The following is an 8,215-nucleotide window of genomic DNA, read 5'->3' as shown; positions in this document are numbered from 1 at the left end:
CGGGGAGGCCGGGAGCAGCTGGGGCTTGGGGGAGGCCCTGGCGGGGAAGGCTTCTCAGGGGAAGGGAACCGGGCGGAGGCCTGAGGGAGAGCGGGACGAGGCCAGAGCTGGCGGGCAGGAGGGGGCAGCCCTGCATCCCGCGGCGCTCGTGGGACCCGGCCCTGCGTGGTGGGCGCTTCGAGGGGGAATGGCGTCACCCGCCTCGCCTCGTGTGGCGGGGGGCTCGGTGGGGGGCGGGTGAGCCGCCTTTCTGCTCTGTCCCTGCTCTCGGGGCTCACTGGCGGAGCGCCCCGCTGGCTCCCTGCTCAGCAGTGCGTACCTGGGGTGCCACTTCCCGAGCCCAGAGGCCCAGCGGGCCCCTCTCCTGCGCCGAGCGCCTGGCCGTGGGGACACTTCCCCGCGCCTTCTTCACGGCCGGCCCAGCCCCACAGGGGCTGCTGAGGGGCCGGGAGGGAGGGCCCGGGCGGTCAGGCTGCCACCCCCGCGGGAGGGGCTGGGCTCCCACTCCCTGCCTCTCCTGGGGTCCCCAGCTGCTGCTGGCCCGGCTGGCCCTCCCCTCCTCCTAGGCCGCCACGGCATTGGTGAACCCAAATAACTGCGCCTGCCCGTGGACACCCAGGGGTGGAAAGGGGCTGCAGGTGCTGGGGGGCACTGCGGGGTCTGCAGTTCAGAGGGGGTCGGGCCGGTGGGCACGGGGCGCCCTCCTGGCTCCACAGGCGCGGGGCCGAGCAGCCGGCGGCAGGCGCAGGAAGCCGCCCGAGGCCGCTGCTGAGTCAGGCTCTGCGGCAACCCGCGCCCGCCGCCCGGCCCGCGAGGCCCGCGAGGCCCGCCCTCGGGGCTGGGGGTCGAGGGCCCGCGGCAGGGCGGGCGCGCGGGTTCAGGAGCCCGGCCCGCCCGTTCGCAGGCCCGCGGGCGAGACTGGGCAGCCCCTGGCCGGGCTCGGGGGGCTCCTCTCCTCGGGAGGAGCGTCGCAGGCCTTGGGGGGCAAGGGGCGGCTTCGAGGTGCAGAGACACCCCGCCTTCCTCCCCGCGTCCCGGCGGGGCCTGCCCACGAGGGCCCCTCGCCGACCCCCAGGCGTCCCGGCCCAAGCAGCACGAGGCCCCCACGGGCCCACCGCCCTCGCGACCGCCCCTAGGACACCCGGAGGGCCCCGCCTCAGCCCGCGGCGCGACGACCCCCCGGGAGCCCGGGCTCCGCTGCCCGCGCAGTGTGGGAGGGTGACGTCACGCGGGCGGCGCCGCGCGGCATTGTGGGGCGGGGCGGCCGCGGGGGCGGGGCCGGGCGCCATTTTCGGCGGCGGCGGCGGAGCGCGCGGCGGACCCGGGAGCAGGGCGGGCCGGCGGCGGCTGCGAGCACAGGAGCCGCGGGGCTGCGCGCGGCCGAGGCGGACAGCGCGGCGGCGACCGAGGATGCTGCGGGGCGGCGACGGCCCGGCCAGCGCCTCCCGCTCGTGACCCGGCGCCGCGCCTCAGGCGGCCGAGCTCCTGCGCACGCGCGCGGCTGCCCCTCGGCGTCCTGTCAGCGCGTGGCGAGCGCGGCCCCCGCAGCAGCAGGACGGTGAGTGCGGGCCCCGGCCGGGTCGCCGGCCTGTCACCTTCCCCGCCCCGGCCGCCCTCCCGGGCCCCCGGCCCCAGCCTCGTCCTGACCCGATCCCGACCGCCCTCCTCGGGCCCCGGGCCCGTCCAGGCTCGGTGCGCGCCTTGGTCATCCTCACCGGTCGCCTCCCCGACCTCCGCCCCGGTCCTCGGTGTCCCTCCCCGGTCCCCGGTGCCCCTCCCCGGTGCCCTTCCCCAGAGCTCGGGGCCCCTCCCCAGTGTCCCTCCCCGGTCCTCGGTGCCCCTCCTGCCCCTCCCCGGTCCTCATCCCTGCCCCGCGCCCCGCATCCCCCCTCGGCCCTGCGGCGGGCGGGGCCGGCCGTTCTCGTGGACGGCTGCGGGCCGCGAGCCGCGCGACCTGGGAGGTGGCGGCCGCGGAGGGCCGGGCGGGCGGGGAGGAGCGCGGCGGCCGGGGCTGCTTTGTCCGGGTCCTCCCTCTTCCTTCCGCCCCCGCCCTCCTGGCGGCACCGCCCTGGGCCGCCGCGCCGGTCCTCCTCGCGGGCGCCGGGAGCCGCCCGGCTTCGCTTGCCGCCGGGCGGTGGCGGGCGGGCCCTCCCGGGAGGCGGCTGCAGCCCACGCGCGCCCCTGCCTCTTAGGGGGCGGAGGAGCAGCCTCGCCTCGCCGGCCTGGCTTCCACTAACTCGCAGCAGCCTCCATCATGGAGCGCTCGTTTTCTATCTTGTTCTGAGTCCTGGAGGACTTGTTGGAAAATGCGGTGTCCTTTTCTCGGAAAAAGAAATCACAATAAAGCATTCAGAGGTTAAAGTTAATACGTGATGGATTGCATGATTTTTTAGCTTAAGATCGTAGGTCATTTCCAGGTATTCTGTATGTCAGAATGATTGCATCTTCAGCGTGCGATAAAGGAGTACTTGCAAAAAGGATGTTTTAAAAGCGTGAGAACAAGGGGAAATTGGAGATATGTACTAATTAAACCGCCCTTGGAAGGTGCACGCAGACTAAATAAAAGGGCAGTTGTATATTTGATTCTTTGCATTAATTTCCAGTGGTGGTTTTTTGTTTTTTTGCATTTTTTTTTTTAGTACAGCATGACTAAGCCATTGATCAAAACCAGTAGCTTGGAATACACAGTTGAGTGAAAAGCCCATTAGGAAATTGTAACAACCTCCTTAAGTCTCGTTGTAATCAGAGTGACAGCAAGCCTGTCATGGTGGGAAATTTGACTCATTGTTATGTTTCCTGAGTATTTGTAAGATTACAGTGGCACTAATATTAAAATGTTAAGATTTTGTGGGATTACATGTGGGACAGTAGAACTTCTCAAGAGCCAGTTTCCCCAAGTCACCAAGGAGTGCACCATCATGCTGCACTCTGCCCTGGTGCTCCGCACCCAGGGCCGTGGCGGGCAGGGCGTGGCCTCCCTGGACCCAGGCCCAGGTTCCTTTCTTAGCGGCGCCTGCTTGCGGACACCTTGGGGACACCCTGGACAGCGCGTAGCAGCTGTGGGAAGAGATGGTGGGCTCCGGACAGTGATCAGACGAGGAGGGAAGGCCCTCGGAAGGTGAATCAGACTAAAGACAAACTTACTGCAGTGGTACCACACACTGCAGCTTTCCTTACAGGGCTATTTAAACGTGTCATATAATTGTAAAAAAATCTAGAAATAGTAAAAACCAAAAGTTAAACAGAATGTAGGATTGGTACCATCTGGCAGCATTTTTAGTGGATGTATGCCCCCGACCAGTTTTTTATTAACAAGTAATTCAGTAACGTTCTAAACAAGAGTCAAGAAAAAATTTTAAGTGCCAAACTGCAGGGAAAAGAATAAAAATTGTAAACAAAATCAGATTGTAAAAACATGGTCTTAAAAAACACACAGACACACACAGATGTCTGTTGAGGACCAACTAACCAAATGCCAGGTGCTGTGCATGCACTTGGGGATGTGGAGATAAAAGACAGTCGCTGTTTTCTCAGAACTCCCAGTTTGGGGGTGGACTGGGCAGTATGCCCAGAAGTAAAGAGCCAGGCATCACTGTTGAGGGTAGATGCTGGTATGAGCACTGTGAGAAGGGGTGGGGGTCAGGGAAGTCAGGTCTAGAGGAGGTGACCCTGATCTGAGCCGGGTGGGGTGGGGGCTGGATCTGTGCAAAGGAAATAGGCTCAAAGTTCTGCTCCAGCAAGGGGGCACAGTTAGGCAGGGGTCAGGGATGGGAATGGAAAGATGGGCTCAGGGAAGGCCTCATGTGGTCTGCCAAGGAGGTGGGGCTTCTGAGAGTGCAAGAGAGAACTAGGGGATTGTAGGGAGGTGACCTTTACAGGTGGTTTGAACAGGGTTGGAAGGACAGAGACCAGGCAGGGCGCTGTATGCAGGAGCCCAGGTGAGCACAGAGAACTTCCCAGGGCACCAGCAGTAGGGACCAGAGAGCCCCGGGATTGGAGGGGTTTTAGGGTGGGTGGGGACCTGACCTGATTTGGTGACGCAGGAGAAGGGGTGAGGGTGGGGACACAGGTTGGAAGGAGAAGGATTGGGAGGGGAGGAATCCAGGGACTACAGCCTGAGTGGTCCTTTACATGGCGTGGGTGCTCTGCTGGGGTCCTTGTCCCTGTGCCAGCCCCGCCCCCACTGCGGCCTTCACAGCACGCAGGCCTGGCCGCCCACTCCCCTCCGTCCCCTTAAGCCCTGCCCTGCTTTATTTTTCTCCTTAGCACTTGCTGTTTAAAATACATTATTGTTTTGCTTGTTTTCTGTTGTGTTTTTTTTTTTTACAGATACATAGATCACACAAAATATTACACTAAAAGATATAAGAGGTTCCCATTTGTTTTCTTATTTATTTATTGCCTTCCTCCATTTGGATTCCTGATCTCCAGGAGGGCGGGACACAGAGCCCTGGGAGACCTGGCTGGAGGTGGTGGTCAGGAGAGGTCAAGCGAGAGGTGGACTGGCAAACCTCTGTTGAATTTGGCTATCTCCTAAGGCAAGAAGGCTAATTCAGAGATTACTTGCGTTCTTTTCATCAAGGCATTCTTGTATAATTGTACTCTGGAGCCTCCTGGTAAATATACTCTTGAGTCAAAAATGAATTATTTTATTTTAATGTTAACTAATTTTTGGAGACAAATGAAAGCAGTTTGGAGCTATGCTAATGAATATGCTTGGTATGTTATCCATACTTTAAAAAAATAAAGCAGGCAAGTGAATATCAATAGATAAATGTTTTAAGCTGAGTTATGTGCATATGTAAAGTAGAAGTATTTTCTTAGTTCTGAAGTATCTCAGTTATATCAATTTACACCTGGATTGTTCCCTGATTTTGAATACGTAACGGGGAAATTTATGTTCAAACCCTAAAAACCCTGAATCTCTGAATGGTTGTAATAATAAAACTGATAATGGTAGTTAATTTAGCACCACACCAGGAACAAGTGGTACTGAAATTACTTCTGTTGTATTGTTGAGAAAGTCTAGGTTTAGAGAGGGCAAGTTCCTGACTGAAAGTTCCATGGCTGTTGCGTAGAGCCAGGCATCCGGCCCAGACTTGGCTTCCACCTTGTAGGCCTGGGAGCCCCTGGCTGCGGTGACACCACAGCCTCACGGGTGTGGTGCTGCCACCAGTCCCCTCTCGGGGCACCTGGGCTGCTCTTCCTCTCAGGACTGTGCCGAGAAGTGGATTTGCTGAGTCACAGGGTAGATGGATGTTTAACCTGGGAGGACTGTGAGTTTTCCAGAGTGGGCCTACTGTTCTCCACTCCCCAGCAGCGGGAGTGTCGCACTTGCTCCACTGTCTCCCACATTGAGTCCAGTGTGGGTGGGCATGGGTGGGGTTTCACAAGGTTTTAATGTTTCTAGTATTTTCTCCCAGTGTGTAGCGTAGCTATTTTTTTGACAGTGTTTTTTAAATAACCAGTAGCTTTGAATTTTGATGATGTCCAATTTATCAAGTTTTTTCTTTTATGCTTTATGCTTTTTGTGCCTTTTGTTTATGGTTTTAGAATCATTTAAAAATATGCACTCTTGGGAACACATGTGATACAGAATGTAAGGGCGTGAGAGTTGTCCTTTTTCCCATTTGCTCTCCAGAGAGAACGTATTTAAAAAAATGTTTTAATTCTCTTTAGTTAGGAAAGAAAATTATTCTACTGATTAATACTGACAATACTCTTATGGTATTATGTTAATCTGTTGAATTTTTTTCATTTTGAATTAAAAACATGCCTTTCCTACCACGGAATTAATACTATTTATATTCTCTGCCCCAGATTCTCGTAAGTACTGTGTTATGTATTCTCTTAGTCATGCAGTCAGATGGAGCAGTTACTGTCTCCCCTTGCTCAACAAGGACTTGTCATAGGCCATTTGCATCATTAGGGCTTGCTCATCCTTGTTTTAGGAAAAACACGTTCCCCTGTATTTTCATGAAGTCTCTTTCCCTGTAATATCACGTGCTTAGAATGACACCTAAGAGATGAGGTCCCCACATGTAGCCTGTGGTGCCTCTGCATCCCAGGTGGCCTCGGTGAGTTGCTTGGCCAGCGAGCCTTCCTGACCAGCAGGGGAGAGCTGTGGAGAAGCTGGCCTTCTTGTAAAACCTCTTTCCTCAGGTTGTTGACTGGCCTCTTGGATATTGTGAAAGAGAAGTAAAATCTTCCTGGGGTGTGTGCACACCTCGAAACAAGTGATGTGGTCAGGGTTAGAGGACCTGAGTACATGAAGATGGCAGGTTTCATGGGGAAAAATAACCCCAAAGGTGTTCTGGCCATATCTGAAAGCACATCTACAACAAAATTGCTCAAAAGGCGAGTAATGCATTTGCTTTATCCAGTTATTTGTAGTTCCAGGACATGTTCAGAATAGATGCTGTTATTATGGAGTCTGTTAACATTTCACTTTTTAGATTTTTAGTTACACATTCAATTCATTGATGCATGTGCACTGAGGAGATAAAAGGTCAGGTCAGTCAGATTAGATTAGAGGCAGAGTTTAGATAAGAGGAGATTTTGTAGTACAAATAGAAAGTGATGAGTCAGTAACATTTCCATAGTGTAGCTGCTCTTTCGGGGAAGCTCTGTGTCTTTCTGCTGTCTGTCAGTTCAAGGCCCAGAAATGAAGTTTCTTACTAGGAAATGTGTGATGGAGTGCATCTTCCTTTGAGTGGTTCTTAATTGGGAAAATGTAGGCAGTGTATAGCTGGGTAAAATATATTTATTGTTGTTTTTGTATTTATATCCGTCTTGTAATACATACTGCAGATGAGTGAGACATTTGTATGTTTATCCAAAGATGTCATGGTTTGAGAAGGATTGCCATCCTACAGGAGGCCTCTTTGGCTTCTATTCAGTTATTTATTTATTTATTTTATTGATTTTGTAAAAATATTACATTAAAAAAATTATATGAGGTCCCATTCAACCCCACCACCCCCAGCCCACCACTCCCCCCCCCCGGCAACACTCACTCCCTTCATCATGATACATCCATTGCATTTGGTAAGTACATCTCTGGGCATCTCTGCACCTCATGGTCAATGGTCCACATCATGGCCCATACTCTCCCCCATTCCATCCAGTGGGCTCTGGGAGGATTTACAGTGTCCGGTGATTACCCCTGAAGCACCATCCAGGGCAACTCCAAGTCCCAAAGGCGCCTCCACATCTCATCTCTTCCTGCCATTCCCCATACCCATCAGCCACCATGTCCACTTTTCCCATTCCAATGCCACCTTTTCTCTGTGGGCCTTGGATTGGTTGTGTCTGTTGCACTTCTATGTCAGGAGGAGGCTCAGATTCCACATGGATACTGGATGTAATCCTCCTGCTTTCAGTTGTAGGCACTTTAGGCTCCATGGTGTGGTGGTTGTCCTTCTTCAACTCCATCTTGGCTGAGTGAGGTGAGTCCAATAAATCAGATTGTAGGAGCTGGAGTCTGTTGACGCTCAGGGCCTGGCTATCCTATTGTCAGTCCAGAGATTCAAATTCCCTAAATATATCTTAAACCCCAACACCAACTACAATTCCAGTAAAGTAGGATGAAAGTCTTATGAAAAGAGATCCCATCTGAGTCCAGTTCCATCACGCAGAAACACCAGCTCCAAAGAAGGGCCATCTGACGTGGCAGTGAACCCTGTTTGCCATGACCATAGAACCCGTGGGTCTCTTTAGCCCTCAAAGGAACCAACACCTGGGGATTGCATCCACTCCATCTGTCTCCCAGACTCTGCTCAGCTGTGCACAGGGGCAATCCTTCTGACAGTCTCCAGACTCTTTTTTAGAGACTCGTAGCCATATAAACTCATTTCTGCTTTCCATTTCCCCCTTACATTAGGTCAAACAGCATTTTAAAGTCATGTTATTATATGTAGACAGGGATATTCTGCTGATCCGCATTGAACCTTTAATTCAAGGTCATTTTCTAGTTCCATCTTCAGCTGGCATTTGGTAGTGATCCCTCAGTGCCAGGGAGGCTCATCCCCGGGTGTCGTGTCCCACGCTGGGGGGAATGCACTGCATCTACATGCTGAGTTTGGCTGTGAGAGTGGTCACATTTGAGTAACATGAAGGCTGTCAGGAGGAAATTCCCAGGCAAAGTGCTGCTCTAGGCCTTGTTCTTATTTCAGGCATATAGGCTCACAAGCATAGTCATTAGTATCATGCTCTC

General features: G+C 54.3%; 1 protein-coding gene across 23 annotated transcripts in view; it reads left to right on the top strand.

Moving 5' to 3' along the window:
* Nucleotides 1–1,331: 1,331 nt before the first annotated feature.
* The window catches only part of KLC1 (kinesin light chain 1), a 105,140-nt gene continuing 98,256 nt past the window's right edge, over nt 1,332–8,215 (top strand). For 9 of the 23 annotated variants that reach the window (XM_012527477.3, XM_023590468.2, XM_012527481.4 and 6 more), the window contains exon 1: nt 1,336–1,558. The gene's annotated coding sequence lies outside the window, so the exon portion shown is untranslated. Of the gene's footprint in view, nt 1,559–8,215 lie in introns of all 23 variants that reach the window. The other 14 variants (XM_012527479.4, XM_058291101.2, XM_058291100.2 and 11 more) reach the window with 4 other exon arrangements.

This window comes from Dasypus novemcinctus, chromosome 3 (assembly GCF_030445035.2).
Source record: "Dasypus novemcinctus isolate mDasNov1 chromosome 3, mDasNov1.1.hap2, whole genome shotgun sequence".
Lineage (NCBI taxonomy): Eukaryota > Metazoa > Chordata > Mammalia > Cingulata > Dasypodidae > Dasypus > Dasypus novemcinctus.
This window is presented reverse-complemented; position numbering and strand designations above follow the sequence as displayed.